The following is a 23829-nucleotide window of genomic DNA, read 5'->3' as shown; positions in this document are numbered from 1 at the left end:
TTCAAAAGACCATGGAAGATTCTCTTCTGCTTCCATCAGATGGCCCCCTGACATGGATATGGGGATTGATCAACCCTGGGGGTGGGGAGCCGACACCCTCTCTAATGACAAGTTTCTTGCAGAAATGAGAGGACAGAGGCCTAAGGTGACCCGGAGTGGTTCAAGAGCTTGCTAAAGTCTCCACCGACAGTGCTTTCTGACCCACTGCTGGGTGTTCAGCCTCACCACATCTCACATCCCCTTTCAGATACGACTCTTACTCTGACTTAATCACCATGCATTTTGCTGAGCCCCGTTCTTCCAGGCTGTCCTTTCTCCCTCCCTCCTTCCCTTTTGCCTCTATCACCTTCCTCTCCCTTCCTCTTTCTTCCTTCCCCTTCCTTCCTTCCTTCCTTCCTTCCTTCCTTCCTTCCTTTTCTCTCTCTCTGTTTTGGTAGAAGTGGGAAGCACATAGGATCTATAGCATAGGCTGGTGTCAATACCCTGCTTATGTAGCTGAGAATAACATTGAACTTCTTATTTTTCTGCCTCTACCTCCAGAATGCTGTGATTACAGCTATGCTCTATGAGGCTGCTGCGGTTGGAACCCAGAACTTTCTACTAACTGAGTCACACACACACACACACACACACACACACACACACACACCAATTTTTGAATTTAAATGACTTTTATCCTTTTATCATATTTTCCCTCCCCCAAGTCCTTCCAGATCCTCTTGCCCTCCCTCCCTAACCAACTATAAGTTCTTTCTCAAAAAAAAAAAAAAAAAAACAGACAAAAAATCCAAAACACCAAACCCCTCAAAACCAAGAAAACAAAATAAAACCACTCCCACCCCCCGGAAAACTTCACCAAAACTGTAACCAAATAAAAGCATATAGAAGCCCCCCACCCTCATGGAATCCATTATATCAATTATTCTTGAACAGGAGGCCTATCTTAGTCAATGTTTTATTGCTGTGAAGAGATGCCATGACTGCAGCAGCTCTTATGAAAGCAAATATTTCACCGGGGCTTACTCACAGTTCAGATGTTTAGTCCATTTTCATTATGGTGCAAAGCATGGCAGCTTGCTGGTAGACGTGGTGCTGGAGGGTAGCTAAGATTTCTACCTCCAGATCCATAGGAAGCAGGAAGAGAGAGAGAGAGAGAGAGAGAGAGAGAGAGAGAGAGAGAGAGAGAGAGAGAGAGGCTGAGCCTAGCTTGGGTTTAAAACCCCAGAGCCCACCTTCAGTGTCACGTTCCTCCCATAAGCCACACCTTCTCCCCCCGTCAAGGAGCACTGTTCCCTAACGACCATCTCAATACACCACAAGGCATGTCCTGGAGTGCTTGATATACCCAGAGTCACTCTACTGAAGAAAACCGATTTTTCCCTCTCCCAGCAGCTGTGACTGGCAGTTCAGTTGTTAACCTATACCCTAGACACTAGGTTTTTAGTCATTCATTTATTTATTTTAGGATAAAATAAAACAAAAGTAACACTCTGAAATTGGACAAGATAAACCAACAGAAAGAAGGAAAAGCACCACGAGAAGGCAAAAGATTTAGAGACTCAGTTGTTCGCTCACTCAGGAATTCCATAAAAACATTAAACTTGAAGGCATGATATAGACACAGAGGATCTGATGCAGACCCATGCAGATATCATACATGCTGCTTCAGTCTCTGGGTTCATATAAGCTTTGTTCATGTTGACTTAGAGGGTCTCATTCTCCTGGCATCTTCTTTCTCCTCCGGCCACTACATTCTTTCCACTTCTGGCTCCATGGGGTTCCCTGAGCTCTGAAAGGAGGAATTTGATGGAGATATACCTTTTAGGGCTGATGTTCCAAGGCCTCTCACCCTCTGAGTAATGGTCAGTTGTGGTTTCTATATCTGTTTCCATCTGCTGCAGGAGGAAACTTCTCTGATGATGGTTGAACAAGGCATTGATCTATGACCATAGCAGAATATCATTAGACATTTAAACATTACACTTTTTTCATTTTTTTATACTGGTATTATTTGGTTTTCCCCTAAGTCCCTGGGCGGTCCAGTCTGCGGGTTCTTAGTCACCTAAGCAGTATGGTGTTACATCTTGTAGAGTGGCCTTAAGTCAAATCAGTTATGTGTTGGTTACTCCTACAAGGTTTGTGCCCCCACTACCCTAGCGTATCTTGCAGGCAGCACACCATTGTAGATAAAGACTTTGTGGCTGGCTTGGTGTTTATGTTACTATTTTGACAGCCTGAGGAGAACCATCCTGCACTGAAGACACTGGAACATAGGGGTGAGGGCACCAGCTTGCGTCTCCATGTTCAGTGTCAGTCTTGTCTTCAGCAGTGGGGCCTTGCTGTTAGTTTGTAAAGAGCAACCCATAGTCTTGGCATCAGCCCCTGTTCCTGCCAGAGACACTTGCTTAACCATGTTCATTGTTGCTCTATTCACAAGAGTCAGAACTGGAAACAACTTAGATATTCCTTAACAGAAGTATGGATAAAGAAAATGTGGTACACTTATACAATGGAGTATTACTTAGTCATTAAAAGACATGAATTTTGCAGGTAAATGTGGATATTAGCTGTTACGTAATTGGTAACCAACGTAGAGTGCAGAGTATGAGACTAGAGGGAACATATAGATCTTGTTCGGAAAGGGAAATAAAATAGAGACAAATGGAGGGGGCTGGGCTGGGAGGGTCAAGTGGGGAATAGGAGGAAGCATGAACGGTTTCTCAAAAACAATAGCTGGAGGCTTCTGATGAAGACACAAAGCACAGAAGGAGAAAAAGTTTTGCAACAAGAAAGGAGAGGCTGAACAATGAGCACACACAGTGAAAACTGAAAACCTTAAAACTCAAGGAAAAAGAGACATGTTGAGGGGTGGGTGAAACGCCTTCCCAGAATGACAAAGTTCTATCACGTGTGGCTATTCCCAGCCCTGAAAGGATTGTAAAATAAAAGGAAAGGCTGAAGTACAGCTCAGGGCACATGTGCAGTGTGTTCAAGGCTCTTGTTAACCCACAGAACTTTCAAAAAGAAAACTGAGAGAAGAGAGAAGAGAAAGAACAAAGGAGAGAGAGGAAGGAGGGAAAGAAGGAAAAGGAAGGGGAAAGGAAATAAAGAAGGAAAGAAGGAAAAGAGAAAAGAAGGGGTGAAAGAAGGGAGGAAAGTCAGAAAGAGAAGAAGGAAGGATGGGGGAAGGAAGGAAGGAAGGAAGGAAGGAAGGAAGGAAGGAAGGAAGGAAGGTAAGATGTGAGTCAGAGGTAGAAAAAATTTCACCACATTTTGTAGGAGGGGTGATGGGATTTCTATTCCTCCTTGGTTGGTTTTGCAATCCCTTCTCCTTATTACCCCTGCATTAGTGGTATCCCTTGGTCATGTGCGGTTTTCTGCTTTTGCTCTGTTCCCTTCCTGAATGATCGATCTCTTCTGCTCTCTGCACGATCCACACACCCAGCCCCCAGGGCTTTACCTTGAGCTTGCTCATTTATTGTGTGGTATTCTCTCTGCTCTGCTGTCATTCCTGTCTGTAGCTTATGGGGTCACTGCTTCTGCTCCTAGGGCCAGCACCAACGTCTTAGTTTGCTGCCATAAACAGCATGACCAGAAGCAACTCCAGGCGATAAGGGTTATTTCAGCTCACACTTCTTTCTGTGTGATGGTCCACACAGGGAGGCAGGGCAGGAACTCAGGCAGGAACCTGAAGGCAGGAACTGGTGCAGAGGCCATGAGGGGTGCTGTTCACAGGCTTGCTCTCCGAGACTTGCTCAACTTGCTTTCTTGTTCAGCTCAGGACCACCAGCCCATGGGTGGCACCACCGAAGTGGAGTAGGCCCTCTCCTAGCAACCAGTAATCAAGAAAGTGCTCAACAGGCTTCCCTTCAGGGTGACCAGATGGAGACAATTCCTCAACCAAGCTTCCTTATTCCCAGGTGATTCTAGTGTGTGTCAAGCTGAAAATATTTGTCAGAACATTTTACCCCTCATCAACTTGACACACAAAAACATCACTATTAAACCATAACCTTTCTTGTCTTACTTATTTTCAACATCCTATGTTAATATCACAGTAGAAAATGTAGTATGATTTTTAAAACTCCACCATCTTTAAGAAATTGAAACACTTTAAAAATCCAAGGTCTCCTAACTGTTGGCTTCTCTAAAACAGGTAACACGTACACACTTTTTTATTCCAAGAAGGAAGAAGCAGTGCAAAAATAATCAAAGCAAAGCAAAGTCGGCTTCCCTGAGTGTGATCAAATCCTGCAGCTCAGTGTCCTGCATGTGGGACCCACTCACGACCCTCTGGGTCCCTACGGACCCAGCTCCACTTCTCTGACTCTGCCCTCACGACACATACATCTGTAGCCTAGGCTCAGGCTTGCTGTGCTCCACACTGGCCACTGTCCTTGGTCTTCTCCAGACCCTGCACTCCAACGTGCTGGCGTCTCCATAGTGGTGGTGAGGCTGCACCTTCACCAGGGGTCTCCTGGCCTCTCGTCAGACTCCCACACTGCCACAGGACTCCACACCTCAGCTTCTCTCCAGGATCTCTTCAAGCCTAGGGTCTCTTCTGCTACTCGGGCTTCATCTTTACCAGGGGCCCCTCCTACCGTCTCATAGTATTCTCCACGCTGCCTTAAATCCTCCAGTTTTCAGGCAGCCCAAACCAGTATGGCTTGGGGAACTCTTACAATTTACCAATTCAGATGCCAGTTTGAGATGCCGCCCTGGCTCCACCTGGATCACAGCCTCTGCATGCTGACCCTGAAAAATGCACCCCAGAAGATTTCACCTCAGTCACACTGGTCCCTTATTAATCAATCACAGGTGAGTCTTCAGCCCCAGATGACCAGGGTCAGTAAGAGAAAGTTTTCATATCCAAAGATCCTTAACTAAAATATCACAGAACGGCCCTGATAGTCTTCTCTTTGAAACCTCATAAGCCAGGTATCCACTGTCTGTATCTTTCTCAAGATTCTTGTCTTCTAAGTTCCCATAACAGCTTGGTAAACTCTAGGCACTCAAACGCCTTGTCTGAAAAATCATTCCATCATCCTCCCTCAAACAGGCCTCCATCATGGCAACACCCTACTGTCTGATACAAATTTCTGTCCTCATTCCCTTTCTATTAGCTATGATAAGCACTGTGACCAAAAGTAACCTGAAGAAGAAAGGGTTTATTTTATCTTTTTTTGTGGGGTGGGGGTGGGTGGGTCAGGTGGTTGTCTGTGTAGCCCTGGCTGTCCTGGAGCTCGTTTTGTAGAACAGGCTGGCCTTGAACTCACAGAGATCCGCCTGCCTCTGCCTCTCAGGTGCTGGGATTAGAGGCGTGCGCCACACTCATCTGGCAGTTTGTTTCATCTTGCACTTCCATGTCACAGTCTATCATTGAGGGAGTCAGGCAGGAACTCAGGCAGGAGCTTGGAGTCAGGAAGGGACTCAGGACCATGGAGGAACTCTGCCTCCAGCCTTGCTTTCTTACATAGCCTAGGACACTTGGGCGGGGATGGGGCAGCCTGCGGTGAGCAGGGCCCACTCGCATCGCACATTCCTCAAGAGAAGGGTCTACAGATATGCCTATAGTCCACCCTGATGGAGGCATGTGCTCAGCTGAGGTTCTCTCCTGCCAGGTACCTCTAGTCCGCATCAAGCTGACAAAAATCTAACCACTACAACCTATATCCAAGATCCTGTTCTCCTGAAGCCGTCAAGACTTCAGATTCCCTCCCACATCACACGTACATGCCTGCACCTAGCCTTGCTCCTGAAATAATTTAATGTAGCTTTTAAGGGCACAGGCTCTGGAGTCAGCTGACCTGGGCTTCTAGGCCAGCTTTTCCCCTTCCCAAGAAAGTAGTGATTTAGCCTTTCCAACTTTTTGTTGTTGTTGTTGTTGTTTGTTTGCTCATTTTTTCAAGACAGGATTTCTCTGTAGCCTTGGCTGTCTTGGACTCACTCTGTAGACCAGGCTGGCCTTGAACTCACAGAGATCCTCCTGCCTCTGCTTCCCAGAGTGCTGGGATTACAGGTGTGCGCCACCATGCCTGGCTGCCCTTTCGACTTTCAATGTCATCATCTGTAGCTGCATATAATAACAAGATCTATCTCTTTATATTAAGAGGATTGCCTGATAAGGCCACTGCTTCCAGGGGTGTCCAGTCTTTGGCACAGTAATATGTCATCATCCACAGCCATGTTGGGCTGCATTCATAGCTATCCTGGGACACACACAGGCCCACAAGCTATAGATTGGACACATCTGGCTTAGACCCTGAGAATTGCCCTGTAAGGTGTCCCTGTTTCCACCCCATTTCCCTTATAAGAACGTGTCTTAGGTTTTCAATTTGTCTGTGGAGCTTAGGGGAGGGATTTACAGTGTTGCTCAGAAACTATGTACTGTTCTGTTATTTACCTTCTTGTCTTCTGGCCTCCTTTCCTGGCCCCTTCCTCTTGTCCTGAAGTGTTAGGAACAGACACCCTGGAAGATGGTTGTGTCCAGCTCACTTAACCACAGAGCCTCTGGTATGCAGCCTGGAATCCCGCCTCCCAGGTTCCAGAGATTTGACACCTACTGCATAAATGAAGGCCACCTCTCCTGCCAGCAAGAAGCCAGGCCCAGCAATGACCAATAGCTCCCTTACATCCTAAGGATTATGGGAACATCATCAAGATATTTATTTTAATTTCTTTCCAGATTTGTTAAGCTTCTGAGGGAATTTCCTGATGCGTTTCAACAGCAGTTGCATAAATAACTTCAAAATCACAATTTGTTTTTAAGCTCATTATTATCTTTAAGTTCTTTAAATTATTAAGATTTCTGGGTTTCTTGGGACAGCATTGTGTTTTAGAGTAATTTAATTTCATGCTGTGGGGAACAGTTGGCTGCTATCTAGGGAAACACAATAAAAAAACCTATTAAGTCTATTCATTCTTTAATTTTCCTGATCCTACAGCTCACTGAGAATATGGTCCCAGGTAGGAGAATATTTACCCACTGCTCAGCTTGCACAGATGTTGCAAGGACTCTCCTATGGCTCTTTTGCGTTTGTTTTTGTTTTGCCTTTGCAGCAAGCAGGGCTGCCTCCATGGAAGCCGAACATAGAAAAGTCTGTATAGCAATGACCAGCTGTTGATGAGGGATGTCTGAGAGAAGGCAGACTAAAGGACACTATTGTTCTGACCCTGAGTAGGGGCAGATCCTATTGGTCAGGACCAAGCTATCTCATGACCAAGGGATAACTTTCCAGAACACTCAGTGCCAGCGATGCTAGACCAGCCCTTTCTTCTCAAAGCTGCCTTCGGGATTCTTTAGGTTAGAGTCTCACAGACGCTCATGGTCCATGCTACAATGTCCAAAGTCCTCATCACTGAGGATTTCAGGCTTTCTGTGACCCACGTTTACTTTTCCATCCTTTCCCCCCATTGAAGTCTAACCACAAACTTCCCCTCTGTTATGACTCACACTTAGCCTTTTCTTCTACTGTGGCCCATCAGCAAATGCCTCTCTGCTGTGGTTTGGGATGGAATGACCCTCAAAGACTCTATGTTGAAGTTTTAGTGTCTAGCTGGTGGTGGTATTGAGAAGTGTTGACCCTGACCTATCAAGTCTTTAAAGATGCTTTTGTAATTCTTTGAGAATTTTGTACAGTATTTTTGGTCATAAACACCCTTCCCCAATCCTTCCCAGACTCATCCTTGTTTATTCAGTAGGAGTGAAGGCCGTAGTTGTGGGAACTTTGATATATGGGTCCAGCCTGGATTCGGGAGGCTCTGTGCTGAGATGAACTAGGACAAATACCCACAGTGTCTGTACCTTACCACTGTCTCTCTCTCACTCCCTCTGTCTCTTTCTTTTTTCTTTCCTCCCTTCCTTTCTTGTGACTTTTAAATGATTTACCCATTTCTGTTTTCTTTTCTATTAGCAATAGATTCTTCTCTCATACAATATATCTTAATTACAGTTTCCCTTCCCTCTCTGCTTCCCAGTTTTTCTTGCCCTCCCATCCAGACCCACTCTTTTTCTGTCTCTCGTTAGAAATGAACAGGCTTCTAAGATATAACAACCAAATATGACAAAATAAAATGTAATGAAGTAAATCAAAAGCCATCGCGTGGACTGGACACGGTGAGTCTGGTAAACTTTAAGCTGAGATCTACACGCAGGGGATGTGGTGCAGACCTATGTAGACCCCTGCTTCCTGCTTTGGTCTCAGTGAGCGCAGCCGATTCAGAGGGCCTTGTTCTCCTGGCGTCCTCCAGCCCCTCTGGCTCTTTCTTTCTTTCTTTCTGCTCCCTCTTCCTTGGAGTTCCTGAGCTCTGAGGGGAGGGATTTGATGGAGACGACTCACTTAGAGCTATAGGCTCGGAGAACTCTAAGTAATGTTTGGCTGTGATTCTCCGCATCTGTTCCTGTGTGATGCCGGAGGAAGCTTCTCTGATGATGACTGAGGGCCAAACAAACCATTCCCTCCCCTTGCTTTTTGGTCTTGGTGTTTCATCACAGCAGTGGAGAGTCCAGTGGCTGTGGAGTCCTGCGGGTGTGTGCGGGAGCAGTATACTGGAACAGGTGCAGGGTCTAGTCCCAGCTTCTGAGACTGTCCACACTGATTTCCACAGGTGATTGTTCCCGTTTGTGCCCACACGAAGAGTGAATGAATTGTCTGCTTCTCCCCATGTCCACACCAGCCTGTCTTCATTTAGGTTTTTTTTTTTTCCATCACAGCCATTCTAATGGGGCTTAGATAAAATCACAAAGTAGTTGGAATTTGCAATTCTCTGATGGTTAAGGTTGTTGAATATTGATTTTTTTTTTCTAAGCAACTTTATTTTATCTGGAAACTCTGTTTAGTTCCATGTGTCATCTTTCGTTTGTGTTGCTTGTTTTCTTGAAGGCCAGTTTTGGGGGTTCTTTGTGCATTCTAGACACTAATCCTAGACGCATAGCTAGTGAAGACCTCCCCCACCATTTGGTAGCATCCTTCTCATCGCACTGACGTGTCCTTTGCTGCTCAGAAGCTATGGTTTTGTCAGCTACTTTTACTAATTGTTGTTGTCAATCCCTGGGCTATCACAGGACCCTGCTCAGAAAGCTGCTGCTTGTGGGGAGGACTTCAAGCGTGTTCTCTACTTTATCAGAGTCAGATTACTGAATCTTATTGTGAGATTGTCGGTCTGTTTGGAGCTGAGGTTTGTGCAAGTCTGAGAGATAAGGATTTATTTAATTTTTCCATCGCTGTCACAGGTTTGCTGGTTCCAGAACGAGGACAGGAACTGCAGCAAAGACAAGGTGATGGTGGAGTTTCCTTGTCTCTCCCACTGAGCGTCACTTCCTTACTTGTTAATTACTTTAAAGCAGACTCCCTGGGAGACCTCAGCTCATCATCTAGAATTCCACACCCCTCAGCGTCCGAGAGAGGAGAGATGTTGAGCTCTGAGACTTAGCTCCCCTCAGCCAGCATGTGTAATCTGGCACTGTGGCATGCACAGAATACGTTGTATGTGTTTTCTTGTATGTGTGTGCATGTGCATGTATGTGCTCACTTATGTGTGTAAATGTACGTGTGTATATTAGCTTGTGTGTGTGCATGTACATGTGTATACTAGCATATGTGTGTACACGTGCATGTATGTGTTGCTTGTGTGTGTGCAAGTATGTGTGTAATTAGTCTTGTGTGTGGTGGTGTACAGCACTGAGTGTGCTCCTCATGAACTGTCCTCTGTTTTTCTGTGAGACAGGGCCTCTCACTGTCCAGGCAGTCTGGCAGTGCACGTACGTTAGGCCCTAACTGAGACAGCTTGTTCTTTGACCTTTCTCTGACCTTGGAGTGTGTACTGTGTACTCTCTTGCCTGCGCAGCTTCACTCCGGAGCTCAGCTGATTCAACAGGTGTTTTCTTCCCAACCTGTTTTTTTTAGTTCTGGTCTTAGTTAGGGTCTTGTAGCTACAATGAAACATCACGACCAAAAGAAAGTTGGTGAGGAAAGGGTTTATTGGCTTATACTTCTAGACCATAGTTCATCACTAAAGGACATCAGGACCAGAACTCATGCGTGGCTGGAACCTGGAGGCAGGAGCTGATACAGAGGCCATGGAGGGTGCTGCTCACTGGCTTCCTTCCCATGGCTTGCTGACCTGCTTTCTTATAGAACCCAGGCCAGTGATGGCACCACCCTCAACGCGCTGGGTCCTCACCTATCACTAACTAGTTAAGACAATGTGAGCTGGGTGGAGGTGGTGTATGTTTTTAATCTGGGCACACAGGAGGCAATGGCAGGCAGATCTCTGCGAGTTTGAGGCCAGTCTGGTCTACAGTGTTAGTTCCAGGACAGCCAAAGCTACGCACAGAGAAACTCTGTCTCAGTAAACAAAGAAACAGACACAACAAAACACAACAAAACAACCAAAGAGAAAATGTCCTATAATCCAATTATAGACGAATTTTCTTCATTGAGGTTCCTTCTTCTCAAATGACTTTAGCTTGTGTCAACTGACATAAAACTTTCCAGGACTCAGGTGCAGAAGAGCAAGATTTCATGCAGAGGGTGCGATGGGATAGGCACTGCTTTCTGACAAAAAGATAACAAGAGCCTCAAAACAGGGTGATGGTAATGAAGGTGGTGAGTGCCAATCACAGATCCGGCGCTGGATAAGCAAGCACTGCCGCAGACTGGGCACTGAATGGATGCCAGCCCCAGGTCCTGGTTCCTGCCAGGAGGACTTTCTCATACTGCTGAAGCAAGCTCATTTTCATAAAACCAGAGGACTCCCATCCACATGGCCACCAGTAGCAGCCTGCCCCTGCGCCCTTCCTCAGTCTCTGCCCCCACCTCCAGCTGACCACACAGATCTTCCCCTCTAACCTTCTTCCTCATTCTGTTATTCCAGCCCCCAACTCCAGCGGGCATTCTCTGGGATCCCAGCAGCCACGTCTGCCAGAGAAGCAAGGAGGCCAGTGACGCAGCTGGGCACTGTCCTGCCTCTCCTGCAAATCCACACCCCAGGGCTCATCCTGGAGCAGTACTGAGTTCTCTCCTCACTCTGTCCCAGTTCCCAGGGAACTAAGTGATCCCAGGGGATCACTCTGCTTTCCTTCCTCCTGTGCCCCCCTCAGGTACCCTCATCCCATTCCTAAGTGTGTGTCAACTCTGAATACTCTTTTTTCCCCTGGAAACCCTAGTTACTACACCCACCCAAAAGGATCCCAGAAAACTCTCCTTTCAGGCAGCACACAGCCACTTAAGAACAAGAGAGGGCAACAGAAACCAAGGAACAAAACATTCTCCCAACAAAGACAAGACCAGATATCAACACCTACGATTATAATCATCTGGAACCCAGATGCCTAGATTCCAGCATAAAAACACAATTAATAATAGCCAGAGCAATATCTCCATCAAATGCCAGCAGCCCTACCACAGCAGGCCCTGAGAACTACAGCATAGCTGAAGATAAGACATCGACATTAACAAAGCATTTATGAATATGATAGAGGTCCTTAAGGAGGAAATGAATAACTTCCTTAAAGAAATCTATGAAACACAAACAGGGGAAGGAAATGAATAAAATAGTTCAAGACTTGAAAACGGAAATAAAATCAATAAAACTCAAATTGAGGGAAATCTGAAAAGAAAAAATGTAGGAACTTAAACAGAAACCTCAGAGCTTCACCAAAGAACACAAGAGATGGAAGAGAGACTCTCGAGCACTGAAAACACGACAGAAGAAGTGGTTAATGTTAAATCTAAAAAGCTCTTGACACAAACATCAAGAAAATCTGGTACAATATGAAAAGACCAACTATAAGAATAATAGTAACAGAGGAAGGATCAGAACAGGAACAGGGATGGAAATCTTGTAAGGACCGGGAGCACAGCATCTGCTTCATGATATAATAATACCTTCTGCACATGACAGAACTGGGCCCACGGAGTCTTAATGCCGCTGCCTAAGTAGTACCAGCACCAGGACAACAGCCGCTGGCCCGCCAATGTGGAGGATGAAAACCTCACAGTTCCCACCCTCACCTGAATGCTACAGGCAATTAATGAATTCTGAGAAGATGAACCAGTCTTCTCCAGAGATGCCTGACAGGCTATCCAATCCCAAGCCATCAGCCCTAAACACATAGACATATGAACAACACTAAATGCCCCCAGAGCCCAGGTACCAGGATTCTGCCTTTCCCCTCCGGCCGCCTCCCAGAGGCAGCCTTCCAGGACCCGTACCCTGAAAATACTAGGAAGCATTTTTTTCCCGTGCAGTCTTGGGGCACAGGTTGCCAAGCAGCCGTCCTGCAGCCTGGTTAAGTTTCATGACGACCCCAGACTACTGTGAAGAGGGCAGAGAGGCCCTCATCTGGGATGCTTGCTCGCTGTGGTAGAATCTTGTGAAGAAAATAGATATTTTCTGCCCTGAACTTCGGTCAGGAAAAGTATAAAGAAATACTTCGGTGGATAACCATTCACAGATTTTGACAGTTGTTCACCCTAACTGTCTTTTTGCATGAATAATTTTCTCATCTTTGTGCAGAATTTTTCTACATTTTTGTTGACTAAAATATTACTAATCTAATTTCCTATTAAAAAACTAATTTCCAGCATTGCAGAGCTGAAAGGTGCTACCAACCATTTAGTCTGCAATTTACATCCAACAAATCCTGTAATCGGATGGGGGCTTTCACACACGGGTGGCTGCGATTACACAGGCAAGAAAATGCTTCGGTCCGCAGCTATGTGCTGGGCTTGTTTCATCTACTGAGCTCCCGTTGAGATTTCGCTTATTGTCAAATGTCTGCTGATGTGGATTTATAGGGGAGAGGCCGTCAAACCCATCAAGGGAATGGCATAGCGCTGTTTGTGCTCTAATATTTTCTTTTGTACTATAGTTTGGGAAATTGAGGTTTATTAGAGAGCAAAGGAGGCACTGGACTGGAATAGTTATTCATTCCTCTTTCAGCTCCATGACAAAGAATGTTCCAGGTGAAGTATTCATCTAGGAGAGTTTGAGGAAAGACCTCACATCAATAGACACTGAGCCAGGCCCTGGGGTGTCAGGACCTGGGCTTGCAGGGTGCAAGGGAGGAGGTGTTAGAGGGCTAGCCTGGGGTATCCAAAAGAGCTTGGTGTACTGTCAGCAGCTAACTCCTCCTTTCTAGAGGAGCAGAAGCTGCTGACTCGGGTGTGCTCAAGCCAACACACGCCTGTCTGGTTGGCTCTTTAGCCACCTGTCTACCATCTGCCCAAACTGCTGGTTATTACGTATCTGTCACATCACTATTTGTCCATTCATTCTACAAATACGACGTGCACTTGTGGGCTCAGCACCATGATGGTGGTTGCCAAGGGCACATGCTTTCATGTTATCATAATAGCAGGGGCTCATGTGATAGGAATAATGTTCACTTGCATATGTTACATATATATTAATAAATATAGACCATGTATAGCATATATTCATATACAAACCTTCTGTATTCATGTGTGAACTATGCATTGCATATCACATGTAAACCGTACATAAACCATATATTTCATAATCATGAATATATGTATAGATGAACAGATCTGTTCTCTAACTATGAACCACATATATTAAAGCTCACAAGATAGGCCATATTTCTAGCATGTTTACATATATGAACCACATACATAATTTTGATGGTTAATGTTTTAAAATTTTATTGTTTTAAATTTTACATTTGAGTACTGTATTTGCATCATTTTCCCTCCTCCTCCAGCAACTCCTCCTATGTCTCCCCATTCCTCTAAAATTAATGGCCTCTTTTTCTTTGTTTCTTATCTATATCCCTATATCTATGTATATCTACATGTTTGCATACATAAAACCTGTTAAGTCCATTTAGTGTTGCTTTTATGTATGCAGTTGTAGGACTGGCCACTTGGGATTGGATAACCAACCCGGGGGCTCATCCCTGGAGAAGTCTTTTTTTTGTTCTGTCGCAGATATTGCCTGTGGCTCTTCCTCGGTGGGGGGGGGGAGCTTTGTGATGTTTCCTCTGCCTGTGTCGGCATGTCAGCTGTGTTGCGTTGTCTGCTGATATTGTCAGGTGCAGCTTCCCTGGCACATGTCCTGGTTCTCCGGCTCTTACAGTCTCTCCCATCCCTGCTTCTCTGATGTGCCCTGAGCCTCCTGTGCAAGCTTGTGGCATAGATGATCTGGTGGTTAAGCCTGCTCGTCAGCCTGACAGGACTTAGAATCACCGTGAAAACATACTTCTGAGCGTGTCTGTGAGGGGTCATGGAGGGAGGTGTCACCATCTCATGGGTTGGGGTCCTGGACTGAGGAGCTGGGACCCAGCTCTCGATGGCAGATGCCCTGAGGGCAACTGTCTCATCCTCCTGCTGCCCTCCTCATCATGATGGACTGTGACCCAGAAGAAACCCTTCCTTCCTTATGTTGATTTTTGTCAGCTATTTTTGTCACAGCAGCAAGAAAAGTAACTAATATAATATTCATGCATACAAGCTATATATATCACATATTCATATGTAAAGTACATATCATAGTTTTACATAAGTGATATCATGTATAAGCCACATACATCACATACTCTCATGTACACCACAGATAGATCATATTTATTCTACATTTATATATAAAGCATATCTTATGTAGTCACATATAACCATATATTATATTAATATACATAAACCATGCACACACACACACACACACACACACACACACACACATTCCTGTCTGTAGAGGTTTCTTCTCCACAGTGTGTTATAGGATCTCTAACTTTCCTTCATCTTCCTGTTTGAAGCAAGCCATAAAGTCACCTAGTCCTAGGCAGGTCTGTAGACCTTCCCTCTTCCTACACTCATATCCTAGAGAGAGAAACTTGGTTCAGGGAGCTGAGGAGAGTGTTGCTATTTATGAGTGGCTATGTCTGAGGCAGTACATTTCTATGAACCCAAAGTCCCTGCCCACTGGAAAGAATGAGGCAGGAGGACTGCTTGAGCCCAGGACCTCAGGATCCAGCTGAACTACAGAACAAGAGACTGTCTCAACAAAGCAAAATAAAAGACTGAAAAGGACAGAGCTGGGAGAGCATTGAGCACCTCATCCTGGAGGGCTTGGAGGCCAGCGTTCTGGAGGGAGTGGAAACCCCAGCTCCTCCCTGCCTCTCTCACTTATGTCCTTCGTGATAAAGCTCACAATGAATGCACGTTTCTATGAATTGTACGAGTGACTTAAATTTAATGGCAGCTGAAGCTGAAGCTGTAGAACCCTAATCAAAACAGGCCGGGAGGAAGGACAGAAAGCACGGCCTGAGCTTGTGCAGGGCGCCAGTGTCATGGGGAACAGACGTGATCCCCAGCCTGCGCTGCCTTATGCTGCCTCCAGGAAGGTCAAAAGACCCCGGCTGGTGCCTGCCACGGCTCTAAAAACACTTTTGGGAGGAGATGGGGATTTCACACCCTGTGCTCATTGCTGTGATGTGAAAACAGAAAAACCAGACATTGCCAGAACACCTGTCTCTCAATCCTACACAAACTCCTGGCCTTTCATAGAGCCCTCTGCTGTCCAGCACACGGGCGAGTGTAGAGGGAGCTCTGTGGAAGGACGAGGAGTAGAGGCTGAGTCCTCCCTGGGGAGGACCAACAGGTGAGTGGAGGAGACAGCTGACATAGTAGCTGCACAGATCCAGCGGTTCTGATGTATGTATTAAAGTGTGAGGTCAGCAGAAGGGGCAATGCATTCAGCTCACCTGACTCCATGAGGCTGTTATATGGATGGACTACAGCTTGCTGTTCGCCCCTTCCTGACCTCTGGGACCCTTCCAGGTTTGGAATCTTATGTCTATCCCTGATGTGGCATTCGTGCATAAGCCCTAGGTGGAAGTGGCTTTCCTTTCTCTTGGCTGAGCACCGGCATCAGATAACAGTACAGTGCTCCTGAGACTGTCTCTCCACCAGTCTTTACTCCAGAATCCTTAAAGCCATGGAGCATGCAGCCCACACACCAGCAGCTCGTGGAAGTGGGCCAGAGCGACTGTGAGTCTGAGGGCAGCCTAGCAACATTCTAGGATCTTGTCACAAAACAGAGCAAATCAAAATAAACTTCCATAATCTATTTCTTTTCAGACAGAGTTTGTTGTATCTATTCCCCACCCTCAGACTCAGCGCTCAGTGGTGGGGCAGCAACCATGAAAGGAGAGTCTGACCCTGCTGGAGCAGGGCTGGGGAGACAGCTCAGGAGGTAAAGTGCCTGCTGTGTAAATGTGTTCCTTCCTTAACCCAGGCTCAGCAGACCTGTGACCTCAGTGCTGGGAGGACATAGGAGAAAGATCTCTGAGGCTCTCTGGCCTGCCAGCCAAGCCTAACTGGGGAGCTCTCAATCCCTGAGAGACCCTGCCTCAAATATTAAGGTGGAGAGTGATGAGGATTCCTTGTGTCTACTTCTGGCCTCCACATGCGCCCATGTACAGACACCTGCGCACACACGTGCACACATACAAATACATCGATACATACAAACACAGAAATAGATCCCTCTGCCCCAAATGGTGGAATTCCCTGTGCAGACACACAGGGTGTGTCCCCCAGAAAATGTGGTGATCTGGTATGCCAGTTTCTAGTCTCATCTCCAAGGTTTGAGTGGGAGAAAACGTTTCTGTATGGTTTGCTTGAGCCTCCAGCAGCTCTGGCCACCCTCATCACTCTCTCCATTGCTCCCTTGCTTCATCTGCAGAACTTCAGTTCAGTTTGGGTTGTTGTGTTTGTACCATGTGTTCTTCAGGGACTGGAGATGTGAGAAGCAGGCCAACAGGAAATTAGAAAATTGAAAGCTGATGTCAGCAGCCACACATTCCCATGGTGAGGCAGCTTTCTGAAATTTGGTATGTGGCTCCCACAGGCTATGCTGGAAAAGTGTGGGGAAGAAACTCAGCTGTCCTTCAGCAGTTAGAGAGCCAGGAGCAGGCCAGAGACTAGAGGTGGACTGGGGGTGTCAACGGGAGAGGCTGAAGGTAAAGCAGCCTTGTGGATCGTGACAGGTATGATTTTTGTTGAGTTTCTCAGGCCCTGCCTGAGAAAGTCTCCGTGTCTATGAGAAGTGCTCTACATTTCTTTGTGTCTGGACACTGGATATTCATGTGCACATGTGTGTATGTGTGCAGAGGTCAGGGGAAGTGCTGGTTAATTTTTGTTTTGTTTTGTTTTTTTTCTGAACTTGACACAGAGTAGGGCTATTTGGAAAGATGGAGCCTTAACTGAGAAAATGCCGACAGTAGACTGGCCTGTAGGTAAGTCTGTGGGACATTTTCTTAATTGGTGATTGGTGTGGGAGGGCCCAGCTCACTGTGGGGTATGCTGTTCCTAGGCAAATGGTCCTGGGTTGTATAAGAAAGCAAGCTGAGCAAGCCACAGAAAGACGGTAGCAGCGCTCTTCCATGGCCTCTGCTTCAGCTTCCGTCTCCAGGTTTTTGCCTTGAGCTCCTCCTTTGACTTCCCTCAATGATAGATGGTGATGTGGCATTGCAAGCCAAATAAACCCTTTCTTCCTCAAGTTGCTTTTGGTCATGATCTTTCTCATAGCAACAGAATCCTGACGAGGAGAGAAGTCAACCATGAGTCTACTTCCTAGGGCACTGCCTCTTGTTTTTGGAGAGTTTTTCACTGGCATAGAACTCACAGGTAGAGTAGGGTAGATGGCTAGCCAGCCCAAAGATCTGTGTGTCTCCCCTTGTGTCTGAAAAGGAGCTGTGTTGTAGCCTCTGAGCAGAGGGGTCAGGCAGAGGCTGGTGCAGTTGCCAGTGAGGAATACTGTCCAGTGTTACTGTTTGTCAGGCTTGCCAATTCCTAGCCTGCAGGGAAGCTTCATACTGTGACTTAGCCTGTGCAACACTTATTCTAGACGTCTGTAAGGATGTTATTGGAAGAGATTAGCATTGCACTCAATGGAGTGAGTATTAATAATACCCACCAGCGTGTGCTGCCCTCATTTCTAAAACTATTTTATTTGGGACATTTGTCCTCTACCTCCCTTCCACCAACTCTTTAACCCTAGGTTAGAGAGAGAAGGCTATGGGGAGATGGGGCGCAGACCCTTTTACTTCTCCCGGCTGTTTGGGGTCAATGGGTTCTTTTAAGGCTATACCAAGGGAGAGAGTGTTTATTTGAGAACATAGCACTGTGGGAAGGCATTGCAACGGAACACAGGGCAGCTGCTCTCGCACGCCCAGTACGGAAGCAGAGAGAGATGAAGCTGGTGCTCAGCTCCCTTTCTCCCTCCTCTTTAGTCCAGGGAGTGCACCAGGCACAGTCAGGGTGCATCTCTTCACCTCACTTAAAGTCTTCTGGGAATATGTTAGAGATATGCCTGAGGTGTTTCCTGGGTGATTCCCAATTCTGTCAAGTTGGCAAGACCACACCACGCCACATGGCAGTTTGCTGGCATGCCACTGCAGTCTGGAGCTCAAAAAAACATCCTTAATTTCAGCCAGTCTGGAGGCTACAGGTTAAATCCAAAGTGCCATGGGTGTTGGTTCTGAGACCTCCTTGGCATATGTGTGACTGTGTGACTACCTTCTTTCCATGTCAACGTTTGGGGGCCTCCACAAAGCCCCTGCCTGGAGCCCCTTCTCTGTTTCAGCCACAGCTCATTTTGCAGGGCTAGCCTTTTCAGCATGGACACACCACTGCACTCAGTGAGGGAACTCTGGAGCTGTGTGAGCCGGGCCTCGTGCAATGACGGGGGCACAGGAGCATCCCCAGAATGCACAAGTCCTTGTCCCAGATGCCCCATGGCCAGTGCTCGGAGACAAAAATCTGCAGCACTTGGTGGCACTAGCCTGTCACCCTACTGCTCAGAGTCTGAGACAAAAACATTGCAAATTTGGGGCCCGCCTGTCCATATAGTTTAAGGAGCCCCATCTCTAATACACACACATACCACATACACCACACATTGCACACACCACACACATACTACACATTGCACACACCATACATATATCACACAGTCTGCACACACACACACACACACGTTGCACACACCACACACATACCACACACTGTCTGCACACACCACACACACACACATTGCACACACCACACACATATTACACACTGCACACACACACACACACTGCACACACACACACACTGCACACACCATACATATATCACACAGTCTGCACACACACACATACCACACACCACACACATACCACACACTGTCTGCACACACACACACACACACACACGTTGCACACACCGTACATATATCACACACTGTGCGCGCACACACACGTTGCACACACACACACGTTGCACACACACACACAGCCATGAGCGTAACATCCAGAAACACTGCCCACACATATGTCTAAGGGCTGGAGATAAAGCTCAGTTGTGGAACGTGCTCCTAGTATGCATGAGGTCCTATGTCTTCTCTGCGATGGAAAGAAAAGGGAGAGGTGGGAAAAAAGGGGGAAGGGAGAGACAAAAAGGATGAAGGGAGGAAGAGGAGGAGGGAGATAGGTGAGGAGGAAGAGGACATAGACAAGGCTTGTTCCTGAAGCGTCTGGTGGCAGGGTCACCGTGGCTCCTCCCAGACGTCCTTCCCAGCTCTTCCCCGGGGACCAGGAGGGCTCCAGCTCCCCGAGGAGCAGCATGCACATGCCTCACATCATGCTACTAATCAATGAAGTGCGGCTCAGCACTTGGGGAGGAGCCTTCAAAAGAAAGCAAAAGGAGTCTTGTTTGTACAACTGTGAGACCAGCTGCTCTGGGGCTAGCAGGGCCTGTGCAGCCAGGACAGGCCCCAGTGTGTCCTCCCCCCAGTGAAGCCCAGCCAGGACAGGCCCCAGTGTGTCCCCCCCCCCAGTGAAGCCCAGCCAAAGTCTTCTCCACGGCTGTCACAGCCCTGCAGCTCAGGCCTGCGGACGCAGCCAGCCAGGAAAGCCCCTGGCTGAATCAGCTCGAGTCAAGGGAAGAGCTTGCATTTGCCGGAAGTCCCGGCTCAGAACTTGGACTCTGGGTTTTCGGTTAATCTGATATATTTCACTCCAGCTGCACAATAATATTGTCTGGGTTGCTAAGGAACTTTTTCCATTTAACACAGGTCAAGCAGCTATAGGATGATGATATGCTGCACAGATGTCAAGAGAGTGTGGCACACTGGCCAAGACGGCGTAGATCCAGCTCCCAACAGGCATGCCGGACACACCCAACATTTCTGCAGATTTTCCTCCCAGGGTGCTGGAGTCTTGACTCCTGGTTGCTCATGCCCCAGTCTGTGATCACCTCTGAAGCTATCCATGCCCAAGGCAAGCTCAGCCTCCTTATAGGCTGGCTACTGATGGGTTGTTAGCCAGAAGAGCCACTCTGAGATCAGGCAGCTACACAGATGCATTAGTTCCCTTCACGGCAACAAAGTGCTGTTACTTCACTGTAATCATGGACCACGCACCATCTCTGCACAGCACAGAGGCACACGGCTCTGGGCAGCCTCTTTGGAGGCAGGATTTCTGTCACTTCAGAAGCTCAGGAAAGGGGCTGGGGAGATGGCTCAGTGAGTAAAGTGTTTGCTGTGCAAACATGAAGACCTGAATTTGCATGCCAGACGTGAGTAGAAAGTTCTGGTGTTCCCAGCTTGGTGTTGGGCATGGCGGAGCATGTGAAGCAGAGACAGGAGGACCTCTAGGGTTTGGTGGAAAGCTGGCTGAGCCAGGGAGAGACCCTGCCTCCTAAAACAAAGCAGAGGATAATAGAGGAAGACACCCAGCATTAAGTTTTGGCCTCCACTGTCATCTATACCAATGAACATGTACACATGCCTACAAAACACACACACAACAACTGAGAGATACAGTTTGCCGAAGTCTCTAGAGAGAAGTTGTGGTGGTTTTAGTGAGAATGGCCCTCACAGGCTCCTTTGAATGCATAGGGTATGGCAGTGGGAGAGGAGGCCTTGTCACAGTAGGCGTGGCTTTGTTGGAAGTCTCTAGCGGTGGAATTTGAGGTTTCTAATGTTCTTTCTCTCTTCCTGCTGCCTGCTGAGATGTAGCATTCTCAGCCTCCCCTCCAGCACCATGTCTGCCACTGTGCTTCAATAATGGACAATAATGGACTAAAGCTCTGAAGGCAAGCAAAGCCCCAAATAAATGCTTGCTTTTGTAAGGGTTGCCATCACTTCAGTCATTCCTTAGCTCTGGGACTGCTTGCCACCTACTGGCTCAAGACACCTTAACAGACAGCTCCTTCAGGATGGCGTAGAGGACAGCCAGACTCCGTCTGTCCTCTCTAATTCTGTGGGTGAATTCTCAGAACCGAGGTGGTCTCAGGGCAGACAGCATCCACAGTCGGCCTGCAGCCATTTGGGGAGGTAAGGGACAAGGTCGCCATGGAGAGCCAGCAAACATACTGTGGCAGGCTTAAGCCATTGGCTAATCACTGTCTTGCTAAGGAGGCAAACCTGAAGTAAACCATATTTAGGCCTCTTGCTGTGGGAAGGAATAAATGCTCCCACATGTAAGTCGTTTGTCTTAGTTTTGTCTGGTTTGAGTTGTTGACTAGGTGGCTTGTAGGGATTTGCTTCCTGCAAGTCTGGAGGCTGAGGAACCCCATATCAAGGCCCCTGTGTCTGGTGAGGGCCTGTCCCCTGCTGTGCTTCTCACATGCAGTAGGGTGAGGGACTTTCTAGTGTCTTGTTCTCTCAGGTCACCAACAAATTCACGAGGACCACACTCCTGATCTTGGCATCTTTCAAAGTTCTCCTACTATGACCACATTGGCTTTAGGTTAACACATGCATTTGAAGAATGGGGAATGGGCCACCCATAGCTTTGTTTTTATAGAGTAACATGGAAGCAGGGCCTAGCACTGTCTCCTGCAGGTGAACCCATCCTTGGAGGCTTAGACCAGAAGGAAGGCCATAGGCAAATTCTCTGTGGGGCCTCAGGAAGCAGCAGCCTCCCTCCCTTCACCCCACTGAGCAGCTGGCAGCTCCTGGCGTTCCCCTTTCCCTGACTCACCCTCTTCTGGGCAAGGAGTCAGGCATGAATGGAGGCTAAGGGTCCTCTCACAGATAGGGACTGGGGAACTGACCCTCTTTCAGAGCTCAGCTTCCCACCATCACACATGGGTGGGAACAAGACTGCTCATGGCCTTGGCTCTTAGCCTCAGAGTTTCCCCACAGCCCTCACCCTGGCTGCAGCCACTTGCTGTCCCCTGCCCACATGCTGGTCTCCACCCTGGTCCCTGAGCCCACCCTGACTCCAGACAGGAGCCTCAGAACCTGGCATCCCATCATTTTCATTACACAACACTGAAGGCTTTGGGCCACATCTGGTCCTGATAGCCGGATTTTTATTTGTTCCTGGAACTCCTCATGGTTTTGTATATGAGTTCTGAAAATTGGATGCTGTCCACTTCCCTGGACAGGGTCCTCCTGGCCACCATGACTGGCAGGACAATGCTCTGGAAGCATGAAGATAGCATGAGTGGGTGGCTGGAGCCTTGTCCATACTGATCTGCTCTCCTGGAGTTTCTGGCTGCTTCCTGCTGGGGCCTCTCTATTCCTCTTGTCCAAATACTCAATTTGCTCCCTAGCACTAACAATTACAGTGTGAACACACCCACGACATGTTCCTTTGTTTATGTACAAACAGCCTAGAGTTAAGTTGTCCAGGCTGCCAGGCGGCCTTCTGTCTTTCTGCCTCACTTCCCTGAGAGGCCTCCTCAGCTATGGTCTGAGCAACAGAGGGGACCTTCCACCCAGGCCGAGCCTGGCGCTTTCCACGCATCCTCACCAGCGCAGGCTTAGCTGGGAGACGGTGGGAAGGTACAGTTCCTCCCGCTGAACACTGCACAGGGCTGCTGCCCTTTCCCAGGAGGCAGAGGAGGCTCTGGAGGACTGTGGCAGCCTCTTGTGCTGTTTGTTTCCCAGAATCGTATGTAACCCAAATTCACTATATAGCCAACGGTGGCCTGGAACCTCTAATCCTGCTGCCTCTTCTCCAGTTCTGGGGTTACAGGTAGGCACTATCCAGGTCATGCCTTGCTGGGGACGGAAGTTCCCAGGCCTTCCTATGTGCTAGGGAAGTCCTATGCCCGCTGAGCCGCGTCCTTAGCTGTGCCTCAGCAGCTTGCTGTTTTTCTGTCTGCTGAGACAGTTGCTGACCTCTGGCTGGGGCCAGCCTACTTTTCCCATGAACTCTGAGCCAATAGTGGCCTGCTCCCCCTCTACAGCCTTCTAGCTGTGCAGACAGGGCTCTGAGCTGCCTCCGCACATGAAAGGAGTTAACTGGGAGCCAGTCCTGTCCTAAGCTTCCTCCGCAATAACAGCTAGGCTGTCCTGGGTCCTTATGCAGAGCTCAAGGCATCTTTTGTACATGTATGTGTGAGTGTACCCACAGGCTACGTACATGTCTTCCTGGATCACTCCCCAACTTAGTTTTTGAGACAGGATCTCTCCCTGAACCTGAAGGGCATCTGTTTGACTAGGGCTGCCCGGCCCACGGCCCTCTGCACCTCTCCACCTTCCAGTGCTGGTGCTGTAGACGTGTGTGACTGTGCCTGGCTTTTCACGTGGGTCCTGGGCGTCCAAATCCAGTGTCTCACACTTGCACAGTAAGGGTTTTACCCGTCTTATTAGCTGCTTTCATGCTGCTGTGATGAAACACCATGGCCCAGTGCCTCATGCAAGAAAGAGTTTGTTTTGTCTCACGGTTCTGGAGGGAGAGTCCATCATGGCAGGGGTGGCTGGACCAGGAAGCTGAGAGATCATATCTCCAACTACAAGCATAAAGCAGAGGGCAAACTGGAAGGGGATTGAGGCTGTATTCTCTCGAAGCCCACTTCCATAATA

General features: G+C 47.7%; 1 long non-coding RNA gene across 1 annotated transcript; it reads left to right on the top strand.

Annotated features, from left to right (window-relative positions):
* Positions 1 to 16868: 16868 nt before the first annotated feature.
* On the top strand, positions 16869 to 21484 carry LOC110557954 (uncharacterized). Its single transcript, XR_002476977.2, has 3 exons — positions 16869 to 17011; positions 17197 to 17260; positions 20083 to 21484. It is a non-coding gene; the product is annotated as an uncharacterized LOC110557954 (long non-coding RNA).
* Positions 21485 to 23829: the final 2345 nt, after the last annotated feature.

Source organism: Meriones unguiculatus, chromosome 10, assembly GCF_030254825.1.
Source record: "Meriones unguiculatus strain TT.TT164.6M chromosome 10, Bangor_MerUng_6.1, whole genome shotgun sequence".
NCBI lineage: Eukaryota > Metazoa > Chordata > Mammalia > Rodentia > Muridae > Meriones > Meriones unguiculatus.
Note: the sequence above shows the minus strand (reverse complement) of the source record. Positions and strands in the feature narration are given on the sequence as shown.